Raw genomic sequence first — 16285 nt, forward strand, 5'->3', positions numbered from 1 at the left:
CTAGTAGCTGAGTCCTGGCCGAGGCCCAAAGGCCTGAGCCCACAGGCAACATGGGGGGAGGCTCCCGACAATCTGGGCACATGGAAAGGGTGTGTGTGTGTGTGTGTGTGTGTGTGTGTGTGTGTGTGTGTGTGTGTGTGTGTGTGTGTGTGTGTGTGTGTGCGCGCCTGTGCCTGTGTGTGTGTGTGTGTGTGTGTGTGTCAGTCAGAAAAGAGGTGGGACAGTGTAAGAAGTGGGTGGAGATGGGACTCCTGAGGGAGTGTTGAGGTGTCTCAGCAGCACTTTGTTGCAGAGCCTTTTGAAGAAACACACTCCTCCAACTCATGTGCATGTGTGTTTCCCACAACTTCTTCTTCTTCTTCTCCTTCTCCTTCTTCTTCTCTTTGAATCCCCTCATGGACTTTACGCCGAGCCACCATGGGAGCACGCCGGCCGCCGCCGTCCTGTCAGAGGATTCTTTAAGTTGGTGAAGCGTGACAGGAGTAGACGAGTATTCCTGGAAGAGTGGCCTAACTGGACCTCGGGTGAGTTTTTCTTTCTTTTTTTTTTGTAAACTTGACGCTGACGTGCACGCCACTTCACTCCACTCCACTTCACTTCACGCTGCTGTTTATTATGGAGAATAACACCACTATTTAGTATTACGGTACAGCTAAACACTACCCTGAAGTGTGTGTAAACAGAGTGAAAGTGTCTCTGTTTATACAGATGAACTATTTTTTTTTTTTTACCTGCGAAGCATAAATCTATCGGCTGGAAACGGAAAGTATTTTTTTTGCATAAATGATTTTCTTAAGTTGTGTTCAGGTGTTAATAATGAGCATGCAACCTGCGATTACAAGATTGCAATTATCTAAATATGTTAAAGGAAGCTGACTTGTGTGTGTTCAGGTGCCTTTGTCTGACGTTTTGGCTTTTAATCTGACAGTTAGAGCTCAGAGTGTGAGCACATGTCGATGCGTGCAGCCGAGCTGTCGATCCTCCCTCCCTCCTCTTATTTATTTTTTTGTCCTGGAGCTGAGATGCCGTGCGAGCGCCTAAATTGCTCAATCATATTCTCGCCGCAAACGCAGTCACGGGGGAGAAAGATTTGTCCCTCGAGCTGAAGGTGTATCCACGGAGGTCGACCTCCTGAGTGGCGCGCACCCCTCAGACCGACGGTAACACCCGTGATGGATGGGTGGATAGATAACCTATAGAGATGGTGCATTTATTTAAAAAGGGACATTAATGGAAAGTGACCTGGTTATTGTGTAAACGGTTTGGAAAGAAAACTGAATCTGATGTGACCCACCAGATGCCAGAGGCTACAGAGTCTATAGGCGGCAAATTAGTGGTGTATAATTTGTTTGTTTGGAGACTTTCCTCAGAAAAGTTTCAGCTTTTTAAATGATCTGATGGATAATGTGGCAGACGCTGAGCATCATTAATGATCAGATTAAGTCCAGACCTGGACGGAGGTCTGGACGTCTGCTCTTCCACTGGCCTCTTGACCTGGACGACTGTACGTCTCTCTGGCCCTTTTGAAGGGGAAATGCAGGAAAAATGACCAAGAAAAGTGGTGAAATTAAGCGAAAAGGAAAAGACAGAAAACCTGCCTCTCCCACCCAAAACAAACACACACTTATCCAACGCCTCCACGCCCACTCACCTCACACAGCGGGGTCCCAACGAAGCATCGCGGCGGCTTGAATGACCTGGACAGGGGGTGCTGAAGAGGCATTTGTGACCCTCCCTGTAATTATGGTATTTGCCCCGTGAGACCAGAGTGACCCTGTGGGTGTCAGGGGGTGTAAATGTGTGTGTGTGGGACTTTAAAAGGACCCTCGACCCCCCCTCATCCTCTCAACCTTCTCATGACATGACTTAAACTCGCAGACAGCAGCTCAGAGAGGACGGGCTCAGAGAAATTACAGAGTTAGGAGAGAGAAGCTGTTTGTCTCCTTCTCTTAAATGCTACTTTTAAAACTCTAAATGAATGTGAAAGAAAAAATAGAAGGTCGAACAAGAGCCAATTTGTCGTCCCCGCTTCTTTTCCATGACTTCAGCTTCTTTATGACCGCCGCCTCCGGTGGCACGCCGCTACAACTTTTACAGATGCTGCGACAGTAAAAAGTTTGCGATTGCAGAGCGGAGCTTGAAGAGTTATGCAGAGTCTGTGTTTAAAGGCATAAAAAATAAAAAAAAATAAAAAGTTGTGGTAACTGGGTGTGGGGTGAGAGGAGAGCCACTTGAAAACAAGAAAACAAGACTTTAGTGCAGACTTTAAAATAAAAACGTGTGTTTCTGTGCAAAACTGCAGTAAAACTAATAAAATGTCAGTCAGTATTTTACTACCTCGCGGCGCATTAGATCTCTAAGGACGACGTCGTCAGGGGGAGTTTCAACAAGAATTAACATAAAAGCATAAAATAAATAACACAGAAACAATAAAAAACATTTTCACACAGACCACCATCGTTTTAAACTCAGGGACACGCTATGAGCTTGGACTGTAGTTTGTACTTAAAGAACCACATCCTGCAGCTTTTCCTCAGACTTTAGAATAGAAGAGAACATGGAGAAGTCGTATTGTGTTCTAATTTTGGCGTTTCTCTAACATCTGCGCTCAGACGGTGTTAAGTGCATCCGGACCGAGCTCCGGAGCAGCTCGGGGCTCTTAACTCGTCCCAATATAACCTCCACAGCTCCAGTTAAAGGAATCCTTGTCTGGGCTCCTCTGGTGCTGTGGGTGTGAGAGAGGTTAAGCCCGGGGGCCGCACCCTTCCCAACCCTTGATCCCGTCCAGACAGTCGGGGTTAGCGTCGTAACCTCGCCCTGACATCACCCGCTACGTCTCATCTGAAATTACACTTCTGTCAAAGTTGTTTTTGACCGTTCGTTAACAGTTCAGAGTCATTTTTAGCTTTCACGCAAAATTTACTGCAACTCCCGGATTAAATGCGATTTCATTTTTAAGGAGAGTTGTGAGGAAGCTCAGTGCATTTTGTTTAGCTCTGCACTGATACCTGTGTGAGAGCAGAGTGATGGAGTCCGTGGAGGTGGAGGAAGGGCTGGACTCATCCATCGCTGATAACCATCTTGCAGGAACAAGGCAGTGAAGTCAGAGAAGAGCAGAATGGTTTTTTTGGAGGCAGTTTCCACAAACGAGAGCAAGTCAGAGCGAGGTGAACTATGATGGAGGCTCAGATCCCCCAAAGCCTGGTTTTAATTGGTATCTGGAAGAAGGAATGTGCGTTTCACTCGAGGATTTCTTTCCAACCTACATTTGTCAATTCTCCCTTGAAGGTGTGGATAAGGCTCGAGTAAGCTTTATAAAAAATATATTGACAGTTGCCTCCTTGTGGACGTGGACGTGGGGTATAATGCAGTGTGCAGCAGACCTAACACACTGAAAACAGTAGCACACACTGCACGCACCACCCACGGCCACAGCCTGTAATTATTCCACTCATTGCATCACTGTACATTTCCAGTTTTTTATTTGTCTAAATTGTATAAATGTGTCGTGTGGCGCTGATGCACCAGGTAACATTTCTGTGCGTTAAAGAGATTCTGATGTGTGTTATCGGTTTTCTGGGGCGAACCCGAACCCTAACCATGCAGCATGTAGCCCTCAGGCGCCTTGTTGGATTGAACACAGCTGTGTGGGAACCTTCGATTGGATTCCAACGTTTTCTGTGGGGGTTTCAGTTCTTTTCAATGTTGCATTGAATCGATGGTGCTGGTGGTTTTCAGGCTCGTACATCGGGGCGCGACCTGAGGTGTTTCTGCGTTGGTTCTGGTGGAGGACGTGACTCGGGTGGAGGTTTTGTACGTGGTTGCGTCTTCTCGTGGCAGAGTTGGGACAGTAATTATTGGGTCGAGTCTCCTGCATCGCGGAAACCATGAAATTACCAGAATACCTGTTTCTTCTGAAGAAAACATGTCCACACGTCCCTGCACATATGTCTCAGTCTGTGTCCACATCGTCCTGGTTCTTGCATCTCTTCGCCTTTAACAGCCGTCACCACCATCAGTCTACCAGGAGCCCACTCTTCTCAGTCTTCTCATCTTCTTTCCATCTTCTATAGTAATGTTGAATTTCTGGACTATTTAAAGCCTGACTCATGTAGCTGATCTTTTTTTTTTACCCGGTTCAGTTTGTTGGCTTGCAGATAGATTTGCTTCAGTTGTGGATTCATGAAACGTTTTATTGTCGTCTCTTTCTCACGTTTAGTTTCCTACGTTGTTTTCTCTTTTATTGCATTTTATCCCTTTCTGGGTTTTTTTTAATTTAAGCTCTGTGTAACCTCTTTTTTTTAAAGTGCTGTATAAAGTTAAATGGGTTACAGACAAGCTTCAGTCTGAAAGCACAAGGCACTGATCCATCTGATCTGCTCCAGAACAGCAACAAAAAAAACAGCCAAATGAAATCACGTTTACAATCTTAATGCTTCAGAAAAGTTTCACAACCCCGTTAGAAATAAAAAACCAAACGTATGAGAAAACAACTGTGGATCAGGCTTCTCTATGCAGGCGCTACCAGCATGAAGTGTGAGAGGACGGTTTGTAGATGCCGGCTCTGAGCTGGGACGGCGCACGGTGTTCCTCAAATACAAAACCCGTATCCTGCAAACAGAGTTATTCTGCTTCTGGAGATGGAGACGATGACAAAGTGTTTCAGAAGTCCAATAAGTCAGTGAACGTAGTGGTCGATGGTTTGTCTTAAAAAGGATAAACTGATGAAAAACGTGCAATAAAAACATGTCATATAAACAGACTGATCTGGCTGCTTCATCTGGGCGCCAGTGAGTTTAGCTCTGACCCTGCACCTGCATGGATGGAAGTGAACCTTCAAAATGTCGTTGTGTCAAAAGTTTGTCTGGACTTCGCCTCTAAAGCTGCAGACTGGTCGACCTGCAACAAGGAGGAAACACCTGGAATTAGATTCAACATCTGACCACGCACAGCATTTTATTGAAAGATTTAAATTAATATTATGATCAACTTGCATGTAACAAAATGCCTTCTGGATCTGAATCTGGATGTTTTCCATTCTTTAAACACCAGCAGCGCTGTCAGATAAAACCTTAACAACATCCCTGATGTTAATGCAAACGTTCATGTCGCTCGCACACTTTCTGTTTCTCTTTTCCCTCACTCATCTACTACAGTCACTGTAAAAAACTAAATAATAATATATTTATGAATTTCTTTTATTTATTTAACCAAAAATAGGGGGAAAATATGTATAAAAAATACAAGATAGATGATGATGATGATGTACAACTATATGAGATAAAGAAAAATATGATAAATGCATGAATAAATTCTACCTAAAATGTGCTGTCATACGTAATCATATGAAATGACTCCTGTCTGCAGAGTCCAGGCAGTCGTGGAAATCCAAAATAAAATGCAAAAATCTTTGAGTGCAGCTTTAATTACGCCCAGAATCATTTAAAAATACATTTAAAATCAAAATTCGGAATAAACAAGCATGAAAAATAACTCACAAACAGGAAATATTCACCTCGTGTTTCATGAAAATGCTTTAAACGTTTTCAGCCACGGTGTTTTTTTGTTTGTTTTTTTAAATCACATGCTATGAAGCAGATTCCCACGGTACGAGGAAAAGATTCCAGTCTATAAAGACCTCACATTGTGCAGAGAATAATACGAGATATTCTACAATTCAAATAGCTTTGTACAATTTTCAGCCTTGCAGATGCATGTGGGGATTAGCGGGGATTATAATTATTTGTCAAACCCATCTAAACTCTGTTTTTACCTCAAATGACAGGTTAATAGAAGCTTAAGCTTCAATATTTAGTTCAAACACACTGAGAAAACATCTAATATGCTACTTGAACTTCATTTCGTGTAACAAGTTGTGACTCTTTGATTGGTCGCTGCTCGTCGTGTCTACAAAGACACTTTCCCAGACGCCAGAAATCTTTAAACCGGCTGGAAAAGGCTGCGGGAGTTTCTCATAAAGCCGAGCAGCTTTATGGCTGCGGTGTCTTGTTGTATCTCGTGAATGTGACATTTTCAGGTTAAGAAAACATCACTTTGTCGTCAACAGGTTCAGAGGCGTTTTTGTCTAATTACAAAAAGTGGGCACTTAATAGACTGACACCGGGTGAGGCCTCCCCATCCATCACGGCTCAGTGCGACAACACAGACTCATTACTGCGTTAGATTGAAAGAAAGTGCTGTTGTTTTTTTGTTGTTTTTAATTGAACACTGCAGTTATGCAAATACGAGATTAAAGCCTATAAAAGTCCCACAATGCATCAATTAGTGGTTTGTCTGATCTGTCGTTTTAACTGTTTGTGCACCTTCACAACCTCAGCTGAGTTTCAAGAAGACGCGCTGTTAAAGGTTCATGGTCCGAGTTCGGTTTCACCCTCTAAGATAACGAAAAAGAGAAAATGTAAAAAGAAAATTTGCCTTTTATCCTTTAATATATGAAAAAAACAGGGTTATTTGATAATTTTTGTAAGTGTAGAAGAAGAAGAACTTTTCTCTTGGTCTAAACGTAATTTTGGAACAATATTCAGATGTAATTTTATGCTCATGTTAGCAACTCATTTATGCAGCACCACATTAAGCCCCGCCCCATGCAATTTGATTGGTTCTCACAATAGACAGTATAGTAGTACTAGTGGTATTATATATATATATAGTAATATAGTATAAAGATGGACGACCCAACAGCTCCTCTAAGTAGAGCTCCCTCTGGTGGCTGGAGGCTGCACTATAGGTCATAAGCTCCACCTCCTCCATGTTAGTGGGCGAAACTAAAACACTAAAATACATGTCGTATATATATATATATATATATATGTGTGTGTATATATGTGTATATATAAAGGATGGATTCTGTCGTTTTAGGTAGTTAATATAATGTTGATCAGTTTTGTACATGAGTTTAGTTTTAGTTTCTTATCTGATGCTATAGAAACAGGATGTGACATAATGGTGACCACCAGTTGCCATGCCAACCGTGCCGTAAAGCGGTCCAGTGGAGCCATGAGAGTTGTAAAAAGATAAATTTAAACAATAAGTTCAGTGTATAATCCATTATTTTCTTGTAACCGATGGAAGTAGAACAGAGCACAGCATAATTACAAAAAAATCACGTGTTTGCAAAATAAGTTACTCAATAAATACATTAATTAAAGTTTATAGTGTGTTACAGTTCGTTATACGCCACTTATTAATTACAAGCTGCTTAAAAATTAAGTTAAAATAAAACAATGGTGAGAGACAGTGAAGATGGAGCCACTATATTATAAATATACACTAAACAATGGCAGTAATATACTTAAACACACTGTGCACTGAGCCCGGGGGTTAATATACGGTGGTTTAAAAAAAAAAAGGCTTTTTGACAGATAAATAAAGCATTAAATTAATTTATGTAAATTCACCTTGTCCCTTCGTATTTAATTTTTTTCAAACATTTCCTTAAAAACACCCACCACATCCCAAACAGTGGCACCGGCGGCAGCGATTACAGCGATATTATATTTCAGCCGAGTCCCAGCCGCCGTCTCTCTTTTCTCTGTGAAGAATGGGGGCGTAATCACTTGACAAAAACCAGGAAACGGGTTGATGGGATGAATACAATCACAGAAGGAGCAGGAGGACGAATAAAGGCGTATAGTTTTCCAGCGATAAAAGGAAAATCCTTTCATTCTCTTATGAGGCCACTTAGCATTTTACCTCATTCTACTCGTGAAGAGCTTTTGTGCAAACATATGGAGATAACTACTTATATGATACCGCTGGGGCTGCTGTGTGCTTGTTAAGATCAAACCTCGTGCCCGGTGCTTTCATTATGACCCCCCCCCTCCCCTCCCTACACCCACACTGGTTTTACAACGCGATACTGGCAACTACTACTAGTGCAGCCATGACTGAACTTGTCGTGGCTGCACTAGTCATCAAGCAGGAAACAGGATGACTACCTTTGTACTGAGTCAGGTACCCGGGGGGGGGGGGGCTGGTTGGTTCCCTCAATGAATCAGCAGAGCATGATTTTAATGAATAGGTAAATGATAAGACCGAGGATAAGTGACCCAACAAGAGTGGCGACTAACAGCTACTTTCCGTAACCGATGTTCTACTCTTTTTTTTTTTTTTTTTTTTTAACATTTACCAGCCTCTTTATCAGGTTCTCAAGTAAATATCTTCTGATATAACCGCTCTTCACTGAACGTTCATCATGACTGCTCCAACGTTCACGTGGAGGATCTAATTTGTGCTGCTGTTAAACTGGATTGACTTGGTGCAGGATTCTGAGGCAAAGAGAAGATATGAACAGATTATGCAGAGAGTAATGAAGGATATTCTACGATTCAAACAGCCTCAAAACTATTAACAGTCTTGCAGCCACATATAGGGATCACTGAGGGTTATAACATGTTATTTTCAACTATGACAAAGCTGACTACATGCAGTTTTTACCTTAATTAATAGGAAGTTCCCATAACTCTTTATAGGGCACTCATTGAAATACTTTAAAATCAAGATTAAGTGAGGTTAACATATCTGGTTCCTTGTCCTTCAGTGGTGTAAACAAATATAAACATGTATTTAGAGCATTAGAACATCAGAGCTGATTCAGACACTCGTTAGTCAACATTAGGGCTCTTCTTCTTCTTCTTCTTCTTCTTCTTCTTCTTCATGCAGAGGTGGACCTTGTAGACCACATTAGACCCAGGTTAGTAACCTTCAGGTGTGAGTGATGAAGCTCATGCTGAAGTTCAAAAAGCTGCAGTTCATTGAGTGGCTGCTTTGAGGCTCCAGAAGGGAGTGTTTTTTTGGCAAAGAAAGTCTTTGGCAAATTTTTTGACAGAAGTTCCTGTTGCCATTGTTGAAAGTGACACAGGAAGACTAGTGTTTGGGTGGAGTTGTTACAGAGCGGGTGCACAGAGTGCACAGGTATAAATGGGTTGCACCAGGGCAGGTTATGACGTCTAGTCCTGCAGTACCTTAAAAGAGCCTTACATCCCCCCAACAAAACGATTGACCTGGCAGATCTTTGCAGGAGAATAATCAGGTCCCAACTAAAACAAGACTCCAGACCAACTTTCATGCATACCACAACCAGCAAACTGACATTAATGTGAAATCTGATTGACTACTATAAACTTCAACATATTCGACAGACATGCATGAATTCATGCTGCAAAACCTGCCGTCCGTGAAGTCGTTGCGGAACTAAACGAGATGAGAGACACTGTGTTCGTGTTAACAAAAACATGATTGAAACGACACCCCATAGATCACACAGGACGCTCGTCTTTCGTCGTATCAGGACAGGACAGAAACAAATGAATCCAACAGCTCAGCTTTCCCTTCCGCCTCGTCACCTTTCACACAGTTTTTTTTTTGTTATCCGTTCACGGTGGAGTGCATTTGGCAGTTTTTGCAACTTTTTACTGACAGTTTTAAAAAATCCATCGACAAGGTTTGCAAACAAAGTTGAGATGAGTCTGATTTCAGCTTAACTCTGACTTTAATCCATGAATAAAAATTAGCATTGAGGTTTAATTTAACTATTAGTTTATATCCTTTTCCTTGCACAAAAACGTGTCAAGAACCTTTACATATAAACTTCCAGTTATATCCTGATAAACCCGATAAACAATGACCAGATGAGATAAGAGCTGATGCACCAATCCACTCTGCTGAAAAATGCTCAAGTGCAGCAGAGAGTCGGCGAACATGAAAGATTCCTGAGCTGTGTGAAGTGTATTTCAGCGCTGTAGAGAGTGACACGCTGCTGCCATGCTCACGCTGACAGACAGATTTAGATGAGGAATGAAAAAAAAAAATGAAAAAAAAGAAAAAGCTGCAGAAACTATCTGTACCCGGAGCCTTCGGGAGCTATGGGGGTAATGTCGAAACGCGATCCAGGAAGCCGGAGTCGAACATGTGGCTGCAGGTTGCAGCCTGGAACACACACGGGGAGGGGAGGAGGCAGAATGTGCTGGAGAGCTGACCTCAGTGACGGCGCTAATAGCCCCGAGTTTCTGCCCTGCAGGTCCGGTTGTTTGGATGAAAACATGAACGTTACAAATTCTTTTTTTCAGTGTCACTTTCAGGTTCAGATGTGTTTTTCCTGAGGCGTTGAGTGACAGTTTGTCATGACAACACATGTTGGGAACTCGGATCATTACAGGTTTCGTTCTGACGTTTTAATTATTTGAGCTTCTAATAATAAATAAATGTAAATTATGAGGTGGATTGAAGTTTTATTGTTGTGTCCTGCATCACGGGGACAAGTCAGACCTTTTGATTGTTTCAGCTCAGTGGTCAGAGAGACGGGCTTTAACATGATCATCCTGATCAGCATCATACAGGAGAGGCCAGCTCCGTATTAGCCTCCCAGCTAATAGTAGCTCTTACTAGCTTCCTAGCCACCCAGCTAATAGTAGCCCTTCCTAGCTTCCTAGATAATAGTAGCTCTTCCTAGCATCCTACAGTCTCAGCTAATAGTAGCTTTTCAAAGCCTCCCAGCTAATAGTAGCTCTTACTAGCTTCCTAGCCACCCAGCTAATAGCAGCGATTCCTAGCTTCCGAGATAATAGTAGCTCTTTCTAGCATCCTAGCCTTCCAGGTAACAGTAGCTCTTCCTAGCCTTCCAGGTAACACTAGCTCTTCCTAGCGTCCTAGCCTCCCAGCTGTTTCCTCCTTTGAAGGATGAATTAATCCTTCAACTACTGCCACCTGCTGGTAGGAAGAGTTATTTTCTTTCACACAGTCCCAGGTCGTATGTACCAAAGATTATTGGCTGTAATCTTTACGGTGCTTTCAAGTGCAACGTCAGTGTCTCAGTGAAGCTGAGATACTTGTAAATCCGTTATGTTTTGTGTTGTTACTGTAACAGTCCTGCGTTCGACACAAAGCTCCACTTCACACAAACGGACCGGGACTATGAGCAGGCGATGATGAAGCAGATAATGCTGATTTGTGGGCTTCATTACATGTCTGACGCCGAGTTGATGAGATTCAAATGGAACCAAATATTTTGGGTGTTTTCAGGCGGCGTGTAATCCATCCTCATCTCCGTCTTAAATCACCCTCCTTTATTTCAGCATCAGAGGAGCAAATATTAGTATTTACCCCGTGAGTTATGAACTTGCCAGGTTGCGTTCGATTATCCTGCAGAGCAAAGTGCACAGAGCACGTTTCTCACATTATATGTATTATAGTATTGATAAACCTACTTATCGTAGCGGATTTTTAGACATTGGATATTTGTCTTAAAGTCAAATCTTTTTCCCGTATACTAAAGCAGCGTACGGCTAAATTAGACTCATGTTCATCACAATACTAAGAAGTGAAACCTTTTAAGGATGACGTGTGTAGAAGAGGTTGATATGAAGTACGAAAAGTCTGTATTATGTCCAGAATGAGACAGAATAAGAAAAAGAAACAGTTTCCAGATAATTAGTGTATCCAAACGTAAACCAGGGCAACTGAACTTTCACCTGTAGGAAACCTTTTCCACCAGCTACAGGTAAGAAACCGGGGTTCATGCCATTTTTCAGTGCACAACGCCAACGCATGTTCCTATTTAAACTCAAACATTTAATCTTTCAGAACAAAAGAAGCTACTTGAATGAAACGCCTTCAAGAAAGATCAGTACCCTTGTTTCAGCTTGTCTTTTTTGGCTGGATGATCCTTTTCTCTTTACCCTACTGTCTCACAATAGAGGACAATGGCGCATTGATGCCATATGATAGATTTGCAAATGAAACCAAGTTGCCTCTGCCCAAAATTTTTTCAAGGACAGTCAATGACTCTGCATAAGCTTTTCTAATTGGCTCTGATCTCCTCTGATTTGCTCTGCCGTGCCGCTTTTATCGAGGGAGAAAGATTTCTGAGATAAAACTTTTTTTGTATTGTTCTAAAAGTTTAAAAGCCATTTTCAGCCAAAATTACCAAAAGATTTTCTATTTTTTCTTCTCCATTTGAGACTATTTAGTTTTGTGGCCATTTGCATGAACAGACGTTTTAATCTGAGCCAGATTAGGTAAATTACTGCTTGAGCCAGTGTCAAAATTTGACAGATTTGGTCCTGTCTGCAGGGATAAGCACATCCAGGTTTTTCCCGACGACAAAATCCCTCTTAAATCTGTAATTATTGCACCAGAGGATTGCTTCATGCATCATTGTGACAGTCCTGCAGATCTGTATCCTCGAGACTGAGATCAATGTGAAATCTTATGTATGGGCACGTTCTATAAACTCCGAGCCAAACCCTGAAGTAACCCTGAAGTCCAAAAATAACACGCTGGAGACGGAGAAGAGAAAAGAAAAATGACACAGCAGAAAATCTGATGAGATGCATCAAATCTCTTTCCAAACCCAAACAGTGACCCCCCGACTGTTGTAATCTGATTGAGTGAGTGGAGATAAGCCCCACCACATACCTGTCACCCTCCACTGAAACCACCAGCGCCAGCCTACCTGGAGACGCAGACCTGAACGTTCAGGACGTCCCACGCCCAGGGAGAGCTGCTGTGTTGTAGTTTGTTCTATGCACCCTCATAAATCGAGGCGATGCGTGAACCGCTGTGAAGACATCTCTCGGCTTTGTGTTTAGACATCTGGATACCAGCGGTGTAACTGTCGAGTGGAAGACGTTTGCTCTGCGTAATGAGGATGAGCTCATTTTGATCAAGCTAAGACTGGTGTAATTCATTGGCTTCATTAGCCTTCATGCTTATCCATTCCCCTTATCGATAGTTTTCATGACGAATCTTTACATCCCAATTGCACCTAAAAGTTGTGCCATAAAACGAAAGAAGAAGAAGAATCTTTACTCAAAGCAATTCATGCAGCACTGTTATTTCAAGCAAAGGGCGGCAACACCACCAACCATGATGAAGTATTTGTCGATGACGCACAGAATTAAATATAGAGCGCCATGTCTCTCGCCAAGTCTCAGCGGAGCAGAGCCGGTGACCAATCTCCTATTTATTTTCTTGCACACGCTCTTATCTCTTGTTTAAACCACAAACACCTACTTTTCCTAAACCAAAAATTCACAGTCGCAAGGGAATCGATAAAGAATTGGATCGATGAGCAGAATCGATAATGGCGTCGGTATCTTATCGATGTCCATCCCTAGTGAAGGAGCAGTGGGAGGAGAGGGGAGGGAAGGGGAGGGAAGGGGAGGAGAGGGGAAGGTGGGAGCTTTTCATCGCTCCGATCTCAGCGAGCGGCGTTCCTGCCCTCCAGACTGTTCCGTGTGTGTGGATTGGGTTTTTTTTTCTGCGCTGGATGAGCTGTCAGCGAGGCAGCGAAGGGCAAAGAGTTCTGCCCTCCAGTTCCCTCTCTGTCGAGGCCTTTTTGTGCTCCATTAAAGGGGCACGACGTGCAGATGCACCTCGAAGCGAGTGTCAAAGCAGAATCTGGGGCTTGTTGAGTTTGTTTTAACTCCCCTCCCCGATGCATGCGGCTGAAGCCACGTGAACACCGTTAAGAGTGGAGCCAGCATCATCCCGCCAGCAGCTACTGACACGAACTGGTTCTGCGAATCGCGATTTGCATGTGCAGCGACTTTCCCACCACGTCTTCATGCCAACACTCTGAAGTCTTAAAGATTTACCTGCATAACAAACAAAAAAAAAACATTCCACTTGTGGAATGTGAAATCATGACTTGAATCAAACAACTTGTTCTAGTGAGTCTGATTACATGGAAGCGAGGATTTAGATACAGATTAAGATCAAAAGGATGTTCTGGGATTGTGGGAAGATGCTTTTTTCTTCTATTTGCAGAGGATCAGTTTCAGCTGGGGCGTCCCGTCGAGGACGTAGCTCGTAGCTCGTTCCCTATTATTGGGTAAATTTAGCACTTTTTGCAGTTTGCACTTGCGGTTAGATGCCAAACTACATTTCGTTGTGTACGTTCCTGTATCTGTATATACAATGACAATAACGTTAATTTTAATCTAATCCAGTCTAATCCAGTGTGATTTAGAAATAAGCCCCCTACATCTGAGTTTTGTGAGGCGCATTCACACGGGATAAGTAAACTTTACTGACTTTCCTGTGAGTGGGTCTGCAAATTCCACAGAGGCATCTTGGCTTTCGTCAGAAACTTGATTTATATCGCGGCGTTCTTAATTCTGAAAGGACGAAACAAAACTCTTTTAAGGAAAACATAAATAAATAAAAACACACCCTATATCACAGAGATGCCGATTCACACTGGATTAGTTTTATCACAGGACCTCTGTTAGGAAAAATATTATCGGTAAATAAATGATTTTTACTTCAAGAATTATGATAGATTCCCTCGGGATTAAGATCACAGACGACCACAATTGCTACAAATTACTAAATGTCCCCAGGTAAAACTCCTGTGAGAAAAGGGCATTAAGCGGCTTTAAGCCCTGTTTGCACACGGCAAATTACCTTCCCCATTTTTCCTAACACAGAGGTCCTGTGATAAAACTAATCCAGTTGTGAATTGGCATCTCTGTGGTTTGAAGCGGGGGTGGGGGGACTTTTTGTTATGTTTTTTAAAGAGTTTTCTTTGACTCGCAGCTTTTTCCTGCCTCTTTTCACTAAAGAATTATGAAGGATGTGTTATAAATGAAAGATTCGACAGTGGCGTACGTGCAAAGTTGCACATTTAGAAGTGTGGGATTTTATTTAGTGATGTTATATCTGCTCATCGCATCAGTAAAGGTGGAGCTGATGTAAATACTGACAGGTAGTTGGGTGATTCTTCTCCGGGTTTAATACAGTCTCATTACATCACGTTTTATTTACGAAAAACAGTATGTTACTAATAGTAAACTAACAAATAACTTTACTCTTTAACATTCCTGTGGGTGGTTTATGGGACAGCAGCAGCTTAAAGAACCAATCAGAGCTCAGGACATGAGTTATGTTTGAGTAAATGTCATTTTCTTCTGCTCGACATATCTATAATTTAGGGGTGAATTTTTACTTTTCTGAGACTTCTGTTTGATTTGCGTCTTTTTTTCTGCCCCTCGTGACTTAAGAATCACAAAAGTTTAGACAGATGTTAGAGCACGTAGTCGAGATGTCGCTGAATAATTCACCCGTTTAGACGAATGAAACCATTAAATCAACCATTTATGTGTTCGTCAGCCAAGGTGGAGCTGATTTAAATACTCACAAGTTGTTGGTAATTTCTTCCCCAGGATAAATAGTATCAAAAATATATTTTTATCATCCATTATAATTTGCACGGTAATTTGAGACATGCAGTGGTGTGAGACGGAAAGTAGCAGAGTCATAACAACGGAACGAGAATTCGAGTAAAACGTTTGTTTATCCTGTGTGAATCTGAATCACAGGATGTCCTCAGGTAAAACTAGTCCAATGCAAGTACGGCTTATTCTTCAAAAGAGACCAAGGCCATGCATGAGCTCTAAAATGTTCATAAACAGCATTCAGTTTCATTTTGTGTATGTCCTAAATAGGTGTTTTTGTTTTATTTGGGGTATTTTTTGCTAAAATAAAAAAAAGGCTGGAATGAAAATAGGTAAAACTGTCAAAAAGTGCAGCGGTATAAATAAAAAAAGTATAGCTTAACTCAGACATCAGGTGGACCATAAGCAGGAGAGTTAAATTGTTAAAAAGAGTTTATTTATCCTGTGCGAATGCGTCATACAAACACAGATGTGATGGGGGGTAAAATCATTTCACCTCCGCGGGTAAAACCAGTCATGCAAATATGTCAAAATGCCATTTAGTTTGAGCTTTTTATAAAGAACTTGTTGTTGACAGAAAGAGCAAAACAATGTGTGAGACATGCATGTATTTTCACATCATCCAAGAGTCCATCTCTTATTGGAGACTAATGCCACAGAACGCGTAGCAGACATTTACAATCAGGACTGAACCGCACAATTTCGTGTCATGAAATGTCTACAAATCCCTCGTTGCAGCTCTGCAGTGACAGAAGCTCAGCAGTAATACTTTCTATGAGTGTTTTGTGGCTGGTGCTCGGCCTCCGAGGGAATAATTATGGGGAAGCCACCTGTCTGAAAAGGCTTCGAGGCAACTTGCTGATCCTGAAACAGTGTGTTGTTTTACTAGTTTAACTTTGTTTTCGAGGCAAGTTGGGACACGAGGCAGATACCTCGCCACAGGCCTCCCCTCTGCTGTTGTGTCATTGTGTTCTCTGAGTCCATTTTGTGTTCTGTGTCGAGCTGGAGCTTAGGGGAAATTATCGGACTGTTTGCTAACTAGTGTGGTCGTATTATGGGTTTTTCCTGCAGACACACAAGGTAATATG

At 42.1% G+C, this 16285-nt stretch overlaps 1 protein-coding gene across 2 annotated transcripts in view; it reads left to right on the top strand.

The window, feature by feature from the left end:
- The first annotated feature begins 235 nt into the window (after nt 1-235).
- The window catches only part of fat2 (FAT atypical cadherin 2), a 105136-nt gene continuing 89086 nt past the window's right edge, over nt 236-16285 (top strand). Inside the window, exon 1 of one of the 2 annotated variants that reach the window (XM_047584860.1) lies at nt 236-524. The gene's annotated coding sequence lies outside the window, so the exon portion shown is untranslated. Of the gene's footprint in view, nt 525-16199; nt 16278-16285 lie in introns of those variants that run through there. The other variant, XM_047584861.1, reaches the window with a different exon arrangement.

This window comes from Mugil cephalus, chromosome 5 (genome assembly GCF_022458985.1).
Source record: "Mugil cephalus isolate CIBA_MC_2020 chromosome 5, CIBA_Mcephalus_1.1, whole genome shotgun sequence".
NCBI lineage: Eukaryota > Metazoa > Chordata > Actinopteri > Mugiliformes > Mugilidae > Mugil > Mugil cephalus.